Genomic DNA, 18,522 nt, shown 5'->3' on the forward strand with positions numbered 1-18,522 from the left:
GTGAACTTTAACATGTAAAGATAAGGATGCTATTTTGCCTCTTTACAAGACATTGATAAGACCTCACTCGGACTATTGGGTGCAGGTCTGGTCGCCTGGTTTCCATTGCAATTCTGATACAGTGGAGAGAGAGAGAGAGTGCAAAGGAGAGTGTTAAAAATGATATCAGGATTGTGGAATACTGATTATAAAGACAGATTGAGAATTTAAATTAAAGATGCAAGAAATTATATTCTTGGTTTCATCCTTTATCCAAGTGTAAGCAAACAAAAGTTTATGCGTGAAGTCACTTCACGAATGGGCTACTTGTATATAAAGGCTAATGACTTCGCATCAGTTGCCTTAGTATCCATAATGCCATGCACATATCCTTGCAGACATGTATAATGCTATGCGTTATGGGAAGGGCCACTATCCAGACTGGTTTCGACCTTTATTGAGGTCTTGTCAGTGGGGGGGCTCAACCCAGAAGTGATACCAAGGTTGAAGTAATGCATAAGTCATATTTCCATGTAAAATAGTCAAAACGCATTACACCTTATTACTAAAATACTCTGAATTAGAGATATTTGTTGAAAGCTTTTTCATTCGGTTATACTATAAATTATAAAATTTATGCTATAAAAATGCCAAGAAATTATATTATTGGTTTCATCCTGTATCCAAGTGTAAGCAAACAAAATTTGCACATGAAGTCACTTGACGACTGGTCTACTTGTATATAAATACTAATGACTTCACATCAGTTGCCTTAGTTTCCCATAATGCAATTTGACATCTATCTCTAATCCAGAGTATTTTAGTAATTAGGTGTGACACCTTTTGACTACTTGTATATGGAAATATGACTTATGTATTACTTCAACCTTGGTATCACTTCTGGGTCTGACTCCCACCGATTAGACCTCAACAAAGGTCGAAACCAGTCTGGGTAGTGTCTCTTCCCATAATACATAGCATTATACGTGTTCGTAAGGATATTAAGTGTACAGGTAGCCCAGTTGTGAAATTACTTCATCCGCACGCAAACTTTGTTTGCTTACACTTTGATAAAAGATGAAACCAAGAATATAATTTCTTGGCATCTTTAATTTATAGTATAACCAAGTGATAAAACTTTCAACAGATTAAGAATTTGTGGACTGCAGACACTAGCAAACAGGAGAAAGAGGGGTGATATGATTGAGACTTACAAACTTCTGAAAGGGTCATACAGGATTTCAGTTGGTGGAATTTTTTATTTTATGGAGGGTGGGGAAAGGACAAGAGGGTATCCTTGGAAGCTGAGAATGTCACGAAGATGGGGATTGAAAGCTAAATGTCTCTTCATAGGGTGGTGTGTGATTGTAATGGATTGCCATTGGATGTTGTGTGTGTGTGCAAGCAGTGTGAAGGAATTCACATTGCTTGCGCACACAACAATTTGGTTTATGTATGTAGTATGTGGTCTCCTTCGATGAGTCCCTGACTCCCTGGAGATCTCTTTTAATAATAATATATTTTTTCCTGGTAAACTGTATTTCATAAATCTGTTTATAGCCTTGATATTTCCATATTATCTCCTTCTAGGATGGTGGTACATCAAAGAAGTTGTGCCCCACAACTTGCTATGACTTTGGGAAGTGCTTCTTTAGCATAAAAACAGCACTTCCCAAAGCACTTATTCATAATCCTAGTTAGAATGACTTCACAGAATACTGTTTTTGAATCCTGTCTAGGATGCAAAGGCTTTTTTTGAGGTGTGTAAGATCTCCCTATTAGCCACAATGTTTTTTTGTTGTTTTTTCCCCCTTTCACATCCACCAAAATATGGATGTGAAACATATGACAGAGTTGAATTAACATGGATAAGAACTGTAATCCAGTAATTATCCCCATGATGTGTGGTAATCCTAACACACTTTGGAGAACACCTAACAGCTGTAATTAGTATTAATAGCTTAAATTTAGTTTAATCCTTTAATCCTTCTGGCTGGTATCTCCACTTGGGCCTGGCTCCCACTGAAGAGACCTCAATAAAGGTCGAAACTAGTCTGGGTAGTGGCCCTTCCCTTAATGCATAACATTAGACATATCCACAAGGAGATGTGTTTTGCATTATGGGAGATACTGAGATAGGAGTGATATTAGCTTGCTCGACCTTTGCAAGGAGTCGCCCTGGTGTTGCACCACCTTACACCAGTCCTGAAGATACTTTCAGGCACAAACTTTGTTTGCTCACACTTGGATAAAGGATTAAACTAAATTTATTATATTCTAACCAAGTGAAAAATAAACTTTCAACATCAGTATTAATAGCTGTGTCTCAGAGCCAATGCTGCTGAAAGCTAGAAATTCACAGTTCCTTACAATAAGCAAGATAATTCTAATTTTAAATAGAGATATTAGAAAGACTAAACATATACTAAAATGTATTTTTATATTTTTTGTCCTTTTATCATATAGAACAAAACAAAAATTCCCATACTTTTAAATTTTTCCAACAAGAAGGGGGAAAATAAATGTTAGTTATTGGAGTTTTTCTTTTTACAGATATGAAAGTATGAAAATTACAATTATAGGACCATGCATTTTTTTTTTTTGTTTTCAAAGAACTTTATGGAAGATAATTTCTTTCACAAAACAATTATTTTATAAATTAACTGCATATATCCGAGCTTTAAAATGTTCGCTGCTTGTTCTAAATCAGATTTATTGCTTATTCATAATCCTAGTTAGAATGTCTTCACAGAATGCTGTTTTTGAATCCTGTCTAGGATGCAAAAGCTTTTTTTGAGGTGTGTTAGCCAGTCTCATATGGACGTGGTAGGTTTTAATTCTGAAGATGTTTTTTTCATCCTATAAAGAGCCAAACCTGACAGAAGAGCATACAATTAATAAGCATAGTCTTGTTGCTTTGGGTGTAATTACAGATAACAATAATAACATTCACAGAATAGTTAGTTTTTGCGCTTTATGGTTTTTCATTACAGAAAACAAAACAAATCTTTCCACATTCTATCCTATTCCCTCATCCATACCATACTAGGGAGATGATTATCAGCAAGGTGGTTTCCCGTTGCCTTCCTTGCCATGGTATATTTTATGACTGTGCCATGTGTGTTCACGGAACCGGTTTGCCTCTTTTGAGGGATGAAAAACCCAAGTTACAAGGAGAAAAAAACCACCACCTCTGTATGAGACCAGTAAACTCACCTTTAGTTGAAAGAGACCAGATAAAGGTTCCTGTCATTCTTGTCACTGATGTGACAAGAATCGAATCCAGGTCTTTCCGATCAAAGGGCTTTGTCTATACTGACTGAGCTATGGAGGCTCCTCTTTCCACATATCATGACATTTATATAATGCTATCTGCAGTACTTTGAGCAATTCCCCATTCCCATTTCCCAGAATTGTTCATTACCATTGGAAGTTAACAATTATGAAACAAAGTTATACATCAGCTAATCTCTCTGTGTAGTGTGTAACGAAAGCAATATCATGTTTTATTTTCAGCATTTAATAGCAAAAATAGGAGAAAATAATCTTGTGCATTATTTTGAAAATAAAAATAAGAGCATTATGAATTGGTTGTCATGTTTATTATCATCATCGTCATCATTATTATTTTGTTGTATTTTATTCCAGCATGAAGAAGAAAATGCTACATGTTTGAGGAGAAACACATTTATTGCTTGTTTTGATGTTATATGGCATTTGGATGTAGCTATACTTTTGGTTTTTGGTTTTATACTAAAAAATATATAGTTGTGCACTTCCAAAAATATATTTTAAATTTCTGAAATATCTATAGTTTGAATAGTTGGCTAAGCTCCCCACCCCCTCCTATCCTCAAGAAATAGTTGAATTCTTTTGTAACATGGCTAAACTTTTTTCCCCTCCATAATTTTATAAAATTTGAATAAATAAATCTGAAGCTGTGATTATTATACATCAAAACACTATGAGATCAGAAAATTATTTGGCTTTTGGAGTGATCAGGTGGAATTAATTTTGATAAAAGTATTAATACTGTTAAATAAAACTATTAAAAGATTAATAGTACTGTTCAAATTCCAATGAAATACCAGCATATCTGTTCAGAATGTCTGCTCACTCAAAAGATGAAAATAAAACAAGAAATTTCTGATGTCTATTAGGCTGTTTAACTTGGGACTCTTTCTTTCTTTAATGGAGCATGTTCTTCCTTTCTTTCTCAGCATAGCTTTTAGCCTGCTGTAGTGCAGAAGAGAGCTATTAGCTGGTATTTTGGAAATGACAAGAGCAGTGGCAGTAACATTCATGACGAACAAAATGCCAGTAACACCTGCTTAACTTTTTGATAGCATAAATAGCTTTTTATAGAATCAGAATATTATTATTATTACGGGCTACTCCAAGGGGTCCTTAGACTCATTGAGGGAGGCCCTAAACATTATGTCAACCTAAACATTATCTCACCATTATAGGTGGCACCTGTGGATAAGTAATGTTAAACTTGTGCTCCCGCATTTTATCGTAATTGTAAGTGTTTTTTGTGCAAAATAAGTAGCAAACGGAAAAGTAACAGAAGGTATTAAGCAGCTTATTACTACAGTACAACTCGTAAATACCCATAGTCCATTAAATCTACTATATTTTACAACTAAAAAACAGCCACGTGAAAGCACTATGCCTACCATGCGAAGTAAAGATGGCTGCCAACAATGGAAGACTCTCTTGAGTCTCCGAGACTACTATGCTTCATTCCCATGGTTAGACTATTGTTTCCGACCTTCCAGTCCAAACATATGCACTGAACGCATCACCAAAGTGATCCTCACTGGCATGAAAACATATATTCCCCATACTATTCAGACCTGCCGTCCCCTTCTCCAAAAAATGTGCCAATGTTGTACAAACGAAAAATCAGGCATACCACAACTGGCTCAAATCAAGAACCCCATGCTAATTCAATGCCTATGCTGAAGCTCGAAACAAATGGAAGAAAATTATCAATACATCCAAAACAGAATTTGAATGGGCCAAAAGCAGGAAGCTTGCAGCCTGTCCAAATGGCAGCTGTGCCTTTTGGTCTTTTGCCAAGGCAATTGGCTGTAACTTTTGCCATACACTATTCCCACCTCTTTCATACCTAGATGGCTCAATAGCAACATTACTCATAGAAAAAAACTAATCTCCTGGCATCACACTTTGCCTCCAATGCACACATAACAGACAATGGCAAAAGCCCCCCAGTCATTCCAACTGCCCAACATACAATGCCCCTGTATCCTTTTGCCAAAAAGACATCACAAACCTGTTGTCTAAATTAGACACAAAAAAGTCTCCTGGCCCTGACTGCATTCCCCCAATTATCCTGAAGGTCTGTGCATCGGAACTGACTCCTATCCTATGTCACCTGTACACACTCTCTTATTCCACCGGTATATATCCCAAAACCTGGAAACTGCCCTATATTCAAATCATTCCTAAAAAGGGTGACAAATCACTACCATATAACTACTGCCCTATCTCACTCACTTCAGTCCTATCTAAAGTAATGGAGAAAATCATCAACTCTCAACTCCTAATCTACCTTGAAGGTACCTGGCTATTAAGCGACCACCAGTATAGATTCCATCAAAGCCGTTCAACAGGAGATCTACTGTCATACATCACCCATCAGTGGACAAACGCCATGGAGAAATTCGGTGAATCCCAAGTAGTTGCACTCAATATCTCCAAAGCTTTTGACCGAGTCTGGCACAAAGGCTTACTAAGCAAACTCTCATCATTTGGACTGCCTCAGGACTTCTGCAGATGGATTGCCAGCTTCCTGTCTGGACGCACACTATGTGTGATGGTAGACGGCTCCCTATCCTTTCACCATCCAACAAATGCTGGGGTCCCACAGGGCTCAGATCTCTCACCGACCCTCTTCCTTCTATATATCAATGACCTACTTCAGCTGACCTCAAACCCAATACACAGTTTTGCAGATGACAGCACTTTACATTCCTCCCTTTCATTTGACAAACCCTACTCTACACAACTCACCTCAAACCACAGAACATCAACCACCACTGCCCTTAATTTTGACCTCCAAGCCATCCGCCAATGGGGCTCAGATAACCTCGTCAACTTCAACGCTAGTAAAATATATGATAATATATAAAAAAAAAAAATAAAAAATAAATTCTGTCTTGGTTTTACTAGCAAAAAAAGAACCATTTTCCCCCAGCATTGTTTTCGATAACACTCAAATTCTCAGACAAGATGAAATTTCTCTTCTCGGAATTACCTTGACATCAAGCCTCTCTTGGCATAAACACATCACAACCATTTCATCCTCAGCTTCCAAAAAACTAGGCTTCCTCTTTTGCTCAAGATGCTACGTCATCTCTAAACAGCTGTTAACACTATACAAGTCACAAATCCACCCAGCTCTTGAATACTGCTCTCACATCTGGAGTGGGGCTCCAAAAAGCTCTCTCAAAATGCTTGACTCAATACAGAGGAGAGCAAATAGACTGATAAATGACCCATCCCTGACCAACTCACTCTCCCCACTTTCACATAGACACCTGGTCTTCACAATCTGTATATTCTATAAATATTTTCATGCGAAATGCTCATCTGAAACAGCATCAATAATTCTCCCGCCCTGTACTAAGCCCATTGGAACACGTATAGCTGCTGCCTAACATCCTTTCACAGTACACCTCGAAACCCACAGAACAAATTTCTTTTCCTTCTCATTCATCCCTGCTACTGCAGTATTGTGGAACAGTCTTTCCCCAGACGTATTTCCCAAGAAATACAACATACAGGCGTTCAAATCTAATATAAACAAGTTTCTCCTTTCGCAACCCACCACCCATATATGGTACTAACGTACTATAGGTTGACCAGCCAACGTCCTGTATATGGATCCAACATAAAAAAAATAAAAATTAAAAAAAAAAACTCTCCAACATTTTCCCAGTATTATCTATCATGCTTTGTTTGGAACTCATTCACCACTCTCCAAGCAAAGAGCCTAGTTCTAACACCCTTGCTACTAAGGCCCATTTTACACCCTTACTCAGTTTCCATAGATGGCCCCTAGTTCTCCCACCACCAGACCTGTTCTGAAAAATTTCCTCTGAATTAATCTTGTAAAAAAAAAAAAACCCTCAATAATTTGTATGCCTCAATCATATCACCCCTTTTCTGCCTATGTTTTGCTGGTATTCTATCCAGCATCTTCAGAGCATAAAAATAGTGTCACAGTGCACGAGACAACCACAATCTGGTATAACAATGGGACTAGTTTGTACTAATCCTTAAGAGAGAGAGAGAGAGAGAGCCTCTCACTATACTTGGAATTCCTTTCTCCACCTATCCAATATTGCCAGTTCAAGATCTTATATGAACTGGTAATATTGGATAGGTAGAGAAGGGAAGGTTAAGGTTTTAATCTTCCCTTCTCAGATTTACATAATAAATATTACAGATATCACAGAAGCTGAAGAAAAACAATTAAACCTCTGAAATTTTTTGGGTCCATTGAATACTAAGAAGTTAAAAAGGAATTTCTTCAACTATCAGTGAAGCATGGAGGCTTTAGGCTTACCAGTGTTAAAATATTACAGACCAATCCCACATGTATAGACCTTCTCAGGTACTATCTAGGTTTTCATCTGCTGCTGTTTGGAATAAATGAATATAATGGTCAAATAGCGCTGAAATTGTTCCTGAATTCTACAACATTCTGTGCTTAACTCTAAGACTGCCACAGTATTCAGGTATTTATATTCTTTCCATTAATAATAGCAAAACTTGGTATAAGGAAATCTTTAACCTCTTCCACCACAAACTTTCACAGTTGGGTGCGAACAATAACACTTTGTTTAATAACTTATTGAAATTCCACGGATACCTTAACAGGAGGAATATTGCTTGGAGAATTGCTTATGGTTGCCTTCCAGTAAATGCCATCAAATATGGAAGTTCTTTAACGTTGGAGATCCAATTGTTGACGTCTACTACAGATTGGAAATATTAGAACATGCATTCTATGGGTCAATTTGATACCAGTGATTTCATGATGTACGAGGCATGTCCAAAAAAAGACCAGTGCGCCAACTGACACATAGAGCATGCTGTGGCTACTGAGTGCACCTAGCGGCAGATTTTGACAAACAAACTGCCATTTGCCTCATTCTGTTATGAGCATTAGTCGTCTAGTTGCATCTGCTGAAGTGTGCACGTGCACAATCTGTTTGTCAGATTAGTGACAATGAAAGAACTTGAAGAACAGCGTGTATGTGTGTGTGAAATTGTGCTGTAAACTTTGTAAAAAATTTAGAGGCATTTCAATTGCTTAACCAAGCATTCAGTGAGGACTGTATGAGCCACACGCAGTGTTATGAGTGGTTTAAGCGTCGATGGATGAGTCGGTCAAAGATCAAGGTGATGTTGGCATTGTATATTATGAATTGGTACCATGTGGTCAGATGGTGAGCAAAGAGTTGGACCAGGAAGTTTTAGCATGTTTGAGAGATGCTGTATGCACGAAGAGGCCTGAATTGTGGGAAAACCAGACTTGGATGTTACTCCATGACAATGTGCCGGCTCATACGTTGTCCTCATCTGCAGTTATATGGCAAAACATCAGACATCCATTGTGCCCCATCCAACCTATTCTCTGGATTTAGCCCCAGAAGACATTTTCCTGTTTCCCAAACTTAAAACCACTTTGAAAGGAAGTTGTTTCCAAACCACAGAGGAGATTCAGGAAAATGCGATAAGAGAACTGTGCACCATCACAGAAAGTGTATTCTAACAATGGAAGAAACGTTGGGAACAGTGGGCACTACTTTGAAGGGGACAATGCTTAAAATGTAAAATGAGCAATAAAGTCCTTATAGCAAAAGTTCAGTCTTTTTTTTTTTTGAACAACACCTTATATTACTCTGGATATGAAAACTTTCGAAGAAATGAGTAGCACTCATGTTAGAAGAGAATACAGAAAATACATTTTGGGTTACAACCCAGTGTCTGATAGAATGATTCTAATCAGAATAAAGCATGTCCAGTGAATGTTACACTCATATAGGTGTATGCACCTGCTACAGATTCAAGTGAAGATGAGGTAGAAGAATTTTATGGCAGCTTGCAATAAGTAGTATACAGTATTGATAAAACAGATTTTCTCTTGGTATTAGGTGATTGGAATGCAAAAGTAGGTGAGAGGTGTCACTAGAAAATTTGGTTTAGGACTGAAGAATGAAGCAGGAGAAAGATGTTGGAGTTTTGTGTTGAGAAACAGTTGCTTTATCACAAACACTTGCTTTCAACAACATTAAAGAAGATTATACACATGAACTTAACCTAATGGAGAATACAGAAATCAGGTAGATTATATTGTTGCCAGCAGAAGGTGGAGGAGTGCTATTCAACAGCAAAAATACTACCTGGTGCAAACTGTGAGACATATCATGAATTATTGAGTTAAGTTAATAATTAAGTTAAATTGAAATTAAGGGCTAAGAAGAAACAAAAGGACAGTATCAGATTTGATTTAAATCCTATAAATGAAGCCTTTAAAATAGAAGTCAAAAAGAAATTAAAAAGTTTGTAGAAGACAGGAAGAGAATTAGAAGAATGTGGGAAGAATCAAAATGTACAGTCATAGAAGCAGCAGAAAAGACTTAATAAAGCAACAAGAAAGAAAGATTGTAAATGGTTGTCAGAAGAAGCTATTCAAATAGCAGAGGAAAGAAGAAAAATGAAACTTCAGAGAAACAAAGAAAGGGTTAGGCAACTGAATGCAGATTTCCAAGGACAAGGTAGGAAAAATAAGGAAACACATCTAAACAAAAGGTGCAAGGAAATTGAAAGCAATATCATAGGTAGAACAAGAAATCTGTGTAGAAAAATAAATGATGTTACGGGAAGCTTATCCCTAAATTAGGAGTTGTAAAAAGTAATTCGGAAAAATGTCTGATGGAAGAAGCAGTGAAAAAAATATGGAAAGAGTATGTAGAGGATTTGTACAAGAAATATAATAATATTGAAGTAGAATTGTTGAGGAACTCATGATAATGAAAAGTGAAGTGATATCAGCAATGGAACAGCTACCAAAAGGAAAAGCTAATGGTATGTCAGCAGAATTATTGAGAGTAGCTGGAGATGAAGTGGTGTATATATTGACTGAAATTAATTGAGGTTTGTAAGAAATTATACTGGTCTCGAGATTGGAAATCATCGTTATTCATCCCAGTTCAAAAAAAAAAAAAAAAAAAAAAAATCAAATCCCAGGGATTGTGAGAATTATAGAATCATTGTTTTAATTTCACATGCAAGTAAAGTTATGCTGAAAGTGATCCAGCAAAGTTGAGAGCCATATGTGAATGGAGAAATGCCACAAGAACAGGCAGGCTTTAGGAGACGTAGAGGAACTAGAGACCAAATAGTAGACATGCAATGGATCATAGAAAGAATAAGAGAATTTCAGAAGGAAGTATTCATCTGTTTTATTGATTATGAAGAAAGCTTTTGATTTGTGTGGATTGCAATGAGATCAATGGGAATACCTGAAAATCGAATTCTCTTGGTAAGAGAGCTGTATGACAACCAAGAAGCTTCAGTAAAAACAGTCTTTGGAGAAACAGTGTTCAAGTGGAAAAGGGGGTGCGGCAAGGTTGTATATTGTTGCCCTAATGGTTGATTTAGAGAAAGATCCATCTGAAATGAAGATTTGTGGCAGAAAAATAAATAATTTAAGATATGCAGATGATACAACCCTCATAGCAGAAACTAAGAAAGATGTGGAGCAGTTGATTCTATTAGTAAAGATGGAAAGTAACAAGGCTGATCTTAATTTAAACTTCAGCAAAACAAAAGGGATGGCTTCTGACAATTTAAATGAATTTATAATAGAGGGAGATAAAATAGAAATCATTGAAAGTTATGATTTATTGGATTCCAGAATCAGAAATGATGATAAATGTGAAGATGAAATTAAAAGGATAGTCATGAGAGAAAAAAAGCGATGTTAACTGACAAAAATTATTAAAGATAGAGGTATGAGTAAGGCCACAAATTGTCAAAGCAATGGTATTTCCAGTAGTGATGTGAAAGCTGGAATATTAAGAAGAAAGACAGAAAGCAAATTGATTAATTTAATTATGGGTGTGGAGAAGACTATTAAGAATCTCATGGACTGCAAGAATGCCCAATAAGAAGGTTTTAGAGAATATAAAGATAGATTGTCCTTGGACTCGATGATCACTAAACAGAAGTTGATGTACTTTGGACGTATTATGCGAGCTGATGAATCATTGGAAAAGGAAGTTATGTTGGGGAAGATTGAGAGAATGAGAAGAGGAGGAAGATCACAAAAGAGTTGGATGGACAACAAAAGAATTACCAAGAGTCAAAAATGACTGGATGACACATAACAAACAATTAGAATTTGTGACTTTTTGAAATGCTATTTTTATTTTGATCTTGAAGTGTTCTTTTGATATTTCACCTATATACAGCATTTAATTAACTGCATCATCTGAACTCTCTGCTCATTCCATGCTGGAGGCAAGTTGTTCACAAAACATACAGGAGAAACATGATAATTTGTGCTTTGAACTCGCAATGTTAATTTAACAAGAAGTATTCCTTCAGTTCAGTTAATAGTTTGAAATAGTTCTACTACTGGCCAAAGATTATATTACTCAAAATTTAGCTGTTATCTGCAGGTATGACTTAACCCCTTAATGTACCAATTAAAAATCAGAAAGCAGTTGTTTTTCTGCCAACTTTTTGGGCGAGGGTGATTTGCTGGATCAAATTCATCATTATTTGAAAAATAACGATGAATTTGTGCAAACACAAACGAAATAGCCGATACACGCCGTTGGCAACTTTTCTCGGCTGAAAGGAAATAGGCACAAGATTGTCTAGCGTCTATATTCGGTTGTATTTATATGTGAAACCAAAATTCTAAATCAGTTTTGGCAATAAACAAAAGACATGTCACAGACATCTTTATATGTTAAGGGGTTAAGCAGTGTATATCTTTTTTTTCTCTGTTTTATTCATAATGAATAAAATAAAAGGTCTGCTGTAGTAAGTGCATCTCTTTCATTGGACTTCTTCTTCGACAATTTTTGATTCGTCTCAAAAGAATTCTTTGTATATCTAGAATTGTTATTATTATTAACACCAGACCTCCATGGAGTCAAAAGACTCGTCGTGAGAGTCACACTGTTACACTCAAAGCCAATCAAACCATGCTTCAAACCCACCCAACGTATCTGGATGGGTTTGAAGCATGGTTTGATTGGCTTTGAGTGTAACAGTGATCACAATGTCAGGCAATGCATTCCACTCACCAACCACTCTCCATGCAGAAAACCTGTTCCTTATGCCCCTGCTCACATAATCTTTTTACAACTTCTGGGGGATGTCCCCTTGTTCTACTCCTTCCCCCATTCTGTGAAAAATTTCTTCCACATTAACTCGGTAACAACCATTTACCAACTTAAATGTCTCCATCATATCCCCTCTCTTCCTCTTATTCACAAGGCTTTACAAACTGCATTCCATCAATCTGTCTCCATATCCTGCATCCCAAAGATCAATTACCACAGTCTTCTCTGGACCCTTTCCAATATATCCTCATGAAACTGTGAACTAGGAGACTAAATCTGTGTACAATAATTCACATGAGGCCTGATCGAGGCCCTGTACAACAGAACATCTTTATTTCTGCATGTTAAGGTCATTTGTATCACTGCTGTTATCTGATGTGACAACTTCACAACTTGAATGTGACCTCTGAACTTCAGATTCTTGTCTACCACTGCTTCAAGGTCTTTTATTCCCTCAGCTACCTCCAAAATTTCCCCACCAAGTGTGTACATGCTTTGCATCCCATTGTTGCTTACCAAATTTCAGAACATTACACTTTGGAACATTGAACTGACAATTCTATACTGTTGCCCACTCATACAATCTACTGAAGTCCTCCTGTAAGGCCACCACAACATGACTCTGAACGAATGCTATTAGTAACAATTGACGCTAACCATCAAAAGGGTAATCAGATGCAGGTTACTGAATATAACATACATAGGTTGAATAACTTTTTTCAACATTTTTTTTGTTAAATTAGATTAGAGGAATTTCATTCTTGTATTAACTGATATACAGAATATCATAAACAGTATAATAAGTTCATTAAAAATATATATACACCCTCTGTCCAAAAAGAAACCTAACTTTTCGAAAATAGAAGAAACTAGTGGCACCACCTGTTTTATCTTTTTGTCGTCAAAAGCGGCAACCTTCATTAGTGTTGTGTCAACTGTTTATGACATTTATTTCATTAGAAGCCGAGTTATAGTGCCAACAGTAACAGTGTGTTTTGACAAACTGTCGGAAAATGAGTTTCAAACAGAGAGCTGCGAATGACTTTTGTGTTAAACTTGGTAAAAGTTTTACCGAAATGCATTAAATGCTTCAAAAAGCATACGGTGATGAATGCTTATCCCGTACCCAAATTTACGAATGGTTTAAGTGATTTCAAAGTGGTCATGAGATGCTTGAGGACAACAAAAAGCCGAGCCATTCAAAAACTGAACTGAGTGAAGTTAACATCCAAAAAAGTGTGCGATTGATTGAAGATGAATTGGGGATTCCAAAATCAACTGTGCACAACATTTTGACCAAGAGTTTGGGCCTTCATAAATTGAATTCGCGATTTTGTTCCCCACAAGTTTACTAACGACCAAAAATTGTATCGAATTGAACACTGTAAGGACCTCATTAAAACCGCTTGTAAGGACTCAAACTTCATTGAAACGATCATTACTGATGACGAAACTTGGTGTTTTGGGTATGAGCCCGAAACAAAGCACCAGAGTGCTGAGCGGAGACCACCAGAAGAGGGGCATCTGAAAAAAGTCACTTGGAGAAGTCAAAAGTAAAGACAATGCTGATTTGTTTCTATGATTCGAAAGGCATTATCCACAAAGAATTCGTTCTGCCTTGCCAAACGGTCAATGGTGAGTTTTATCTTGAAGTTCTGGAGCGATTGATAGCAAGAATTCATCACGTATCGGCATGAATATCGTGACTACTGATCGTTTGTCAAAACACACTGTCATTCTTGGCACTATAACTTGGCTTCTAATGAAACAAATGTCATAAACAATTGATATGACACTAATGAAGGTTGCCACTTTCGACAACAAAAAGATACAACAGTTGTCACCACTAATTTCTTCTATTTTCAAAAAGTTCAGTTTCTTTTTTTGGACAGAGGGTGTATATTGCTATAAACAAAACTATCTTTTTTTTTCTGATATGCCATAAATATTTATGTATCTTGAGCTTGTTTGATGGTGGTCTACAATTGGCAATTTGTTTATCTGCAAAACTTGCTCTTATTCCCACTGCCACCTTTTTTTAAACCACTTTGAAAAAAACAGGTCTGTATCTAAATTGAAGGTACTAATATTAAATCTTACCGTTTCTATCTGAATGTATTACATTTGTTTTCACACACTCTTTAGCTATTGTGCCTAGATAACACATTCACTGCCATCTACTAGTATACTCGTAGTTCATATATGAGCTACACAAGCCAGCTACGATTATACTCTTATGACGCTTACCGCCGGCAACGAGAGTACCGTACTGACTTTGAAGAAGTGAAAATGCTTGGCTTGTGGAGCTAGCAGCAAAACTGTGTATAGTCATAGATGGTATATGCTCTGCGCAAGCCAACTACGAGTATACTCGTATGACGCTTACCGCGGGCAACGAGATTACCATACTGACCTTGAAGAAGTGAAATTGCTTGGCGTACGGGAACAGACTATGCCGAAGTAGCATGGCAGCAAACGTATTAAACATCTTTTTAATACACCTAAATATCCATAATAACCCTGGAATTAAATTTACTTCATTAGATTAAATTCTAATGATTAAAAACCTGTTAAAAAATAAAAACTGTATGGACTATTCATATCATCATCAACCATCATAGCAATATGGCACTGTAAGTTATTTACAGTTCTAGATCAATTTGTTATCCAAAACAAATTGGATAACATTAAGCAGTTTTCTGCAAACAGATCTTAGTCAATTAAAGATGCCAATAAACCATATTCTTGGTTTAACCCTGTATCCAAGTGTAAGCAAACAAAGTTTGTGCCTGAAGTAATTTCAGGATGGGGCAACTCGTATATAGAAGCTAATGACTTCAAATCGCTTGCCTTAGTGATGATCCAAGATCTTGGTCAATTCTCTACTACTGATAGCTTAGAGAGACACTTATTTTTTTATCTCTGATGAATACATTGGTATCATTGCATCCTTCCTCCCCAATGTGTTTTGAATGTTCTCCCCCATATCTGCTAAATCTTCTTCCGTGTCTTTTACTTTGCTGTCATGGCTTTCTTTCCAGGTTTTTCTTTGAATATTATCTTTCCATTCTGCACACATGTTCAAACCATCTAGGTAATGTTTGTTTCCTGGATAATTATTTTAATTGGTTTAACTCATACTTGTTTTTATTGTCTCATTTCTTATCTTATTTTGTCTCTTCTACTTTTGCCTTCTATCTTCCTGAGAAATCTCATTCAGTGGTGTGCGGTTAGCTTAATTGGTTTTTAGATGCACAGATATGAATTAGTAGTGATATAAACTGACAGTTTCATTTTCCTACTAATTTCGTTTTTATTAAAACAATCTCATTTGGCATGTTTTATAGTCTTATCACCTTTGTCAGTTTCCTCCAAGATTTTTCATTTTAATTTATAATTTGATTTGTTCCTGAGTATGTAAAGCTTCCTACTTGTAGAATTTTTTCTTGAAATTTAATTAGATGAATTCTTCCCAGTAGATTTTGTCTTAATTTGGCAAATTCTCATATTTCTCTTCAGCATCTCATTTTTGGATATTTAAATTATACTGAAGATCTTGATCTAGTTTTGCCCTGTAGATGCCATCAAAAAGAATCCCTCAAATTTCATTAGTTATGACAAATACTTTTGGCTTTTACTCTTCAAAACCTGATTATTGATGTCAACCATCAGTACTGTAAACAGTAATAGGCATTCTGTCTTGTCACAGATTTCCCTGATATGCTATTACCCTACTTAAATAGTTTTCATGTGGTGTTGTAACAACCTCAAATCCTTTGAACTAAATTTTATCTATATCTCTCACTCTTTGAAGTAATGCTTTCCATGGTTCATTTCCTTATCAGTTATTTTACAAGATCCAAAGATATAAATTGGCCTTCTTGTATTTGTTTATTTTCTTGCTTATCTGTTTGAGGATTAAATTTAATCTTGCATACATCTTATTTGGTTAGAAAGCTATGCTAATTTTCTTCTGATTGCTTTTGCAATCTGTGATTTAGCCTGGCTTCTTAATTTCTAGATGTAGATCTTTCTTGGTATGTGGTTCTATCATTGCTTGTTATCTTCATCTTTAGAGCACTTACTGATTTTAATCAGTCATTGCTCTGAAATACATTCCTTACAAAATTAAAAATGTTAATAAACCCTTCCTATCAAATGACTTGCAGTCCAGCAGAGAAATAGACCACTTCAAAAGCCTGTTCTCTATATGCTGGGGGGGGGGGGGGAAAGGATTATAAATCACTTTCAGACCATATATAAACCAATATTCGCATCATTTATCTGTTGTCTGAAAGATCCATCCACTCTCAGTGGCAGAAATATACTTGTTTGTTTGTCTGTAAACTTATTATTTAGGCAGTCATGCAAAAGGAAAGCACCACCAAGATTTAGTTTGAATTAGTACAGGAAATATGGGTTAGCAGAGTAGGTACCTGATTCGCCTCACTAAAAAGAAGACTGATTCCAAAGTGAAAGACTATCTAGAAATCAGTATATCCAATCCAGAACACACCTGTTCTGAAAAAAAGTTGGTTAAAAAAAAAAGCATGGGGGGGGGGTACAAAAATGGATAGCTGTCCTGATCCACCCCAAACTGCAGCATCAGCAATAGAAACTGTTTGTCTGGTTTTCAGAATAAGACAGTCCACTTAATAGATGTCCTCTTCCCCCTCACAAACTTCCTCCCATTACTTTTTTATATATAACTTGTTTCTTTGTTACTTACTTTTTATAGGTAATTTTATAGATATTTCTCAACTTTTTAAAATGCAAGAATAAACAGTTTAGCTCCGAACTTATCAAACCAGCTTCTCAAACTCTTTTTTTTTTTCCCCTCTCTCTCTCTGCTCTTTGGAATAGCTTTTCCCCATTACATTTTCCTCACTAATAATAATCTCCAGCTCTTCAAGAAACATTAACAAATTTCTCCGTTCTTCCTGATCACTTGTCCAAACACAACACTGGTGTGTTATAGATTTTGTGGCCTATTGTGTAAGGTTAATATGTATAAAAATCACGGCATACTAGAATTTAGTCTTAGTCTTTCTGTCCTTACTGAGTTACACTTTATTATGCCATCATATTGATAACAAAGTCTTCTTTAATTTTAGTAAATATTTATAAAAAAATAGTTATTAGATGTTGCCTCATTATATTTTGGCATTAGGGTTTTAGTATCAACATTTAACTAGATTCTTTTGAAAATTGACTAAAGTCATTAAATGATGCTTTTTTAAATGTGTTTATCAATAAAAATTTGCAAGAAGTTTTGTTTGAAGTTTATTCATTTGTGGCAGTTTTTATATACACTGCTCAAAACAATTATGGGATATTTTGGTTTTCTTGTAAATTATAAAGTTATAAAAATAATTGACAAATGTTTACAAACAAATAATTTGCATTTATTTTAAGATATTCTTAGTATACAACAGTGTAGAACATGCAACTGTATACAAAATCATGTTATGACTTGTTTAAACATGTCATAGCCGTATTAGCATGTTGGGGGGGAGTTAAAAGTGTGGCTTGTTGTGCTCACATCCACAGTGTATAATTATCACTTTAATCGTAAACTTGTGTCACCTACCACTCATTATTTTGTTAAAAATGGCAGAGCAACATGATATCCCGGAATCCATGGCTTGGAGTCGATTAGAAGCTGGAAAAACACAGCAAATTGTCGCTCAAGCGTGTCGTGTATCTCAAAGCATAATTTCGCAACTTTGGCATCGCTTTCTGGAGACGGGAAATGTTGAAATTGTCTTCGTGCCATAGGTTCACATGCTTGAAGACCAATGGTTTGCATTCCACTTACTGCAAATCACAAAAGAGCCCGAAGAATTTTTACACAGGAACACTGTAATTAGACAAATGAGGATTGGGCTCATGTACTTCTTTAGTGACGAGTCCAGGTTCAGTCTACAACCAGATAACCAGCGTATGTTGATATGGCGTGAAAGTGGAACAAGAAATAATCCACAGTTTCTTCCTGAAAGATCCCAACATCAAGGTGGGAGTTTGATTGTATGGGCTGGAATAAGTATAGGTGGCCATACTGATCTCTATTTTATCAGAAATGGTTCCTTAACAGCCCAAAGGTATCGCTATGAGATTTTGAAGCTTATAGTTCCTGTATATGCTG

At 36.1% G+C, this 18,522-nt stretch overlaps 1 protein-coding gene across 1 annotated transcript in view; it reads left to right on the plus strand.

Moving 5' to 3' along the window:
• The window catches only part of LOC150100712 (uncharacterized), a 169,485-nt gene that overhangs the window by 119,404 nt on the left and 31,559 nt on the right, over positions 1 to 18,522 (plus strand). The window lies entirely within an intron of this gene.

The sequence above is a fragment of the Typopeltis vanoorti genome, chromosome 12, assembly GCF_054136105.1.
Source record: "Typopeltis vanoorti isolate ZY-2024b chromosome 12, IOZ_Tvanoo_1.0, whole genome shotgun sequence".
NCBI lineage: Eukaryota > Metazoa > Arthropoda > Arachnida > Uropygi > Thelyphonidae > Typopeltis > Typopeltis vanoorti.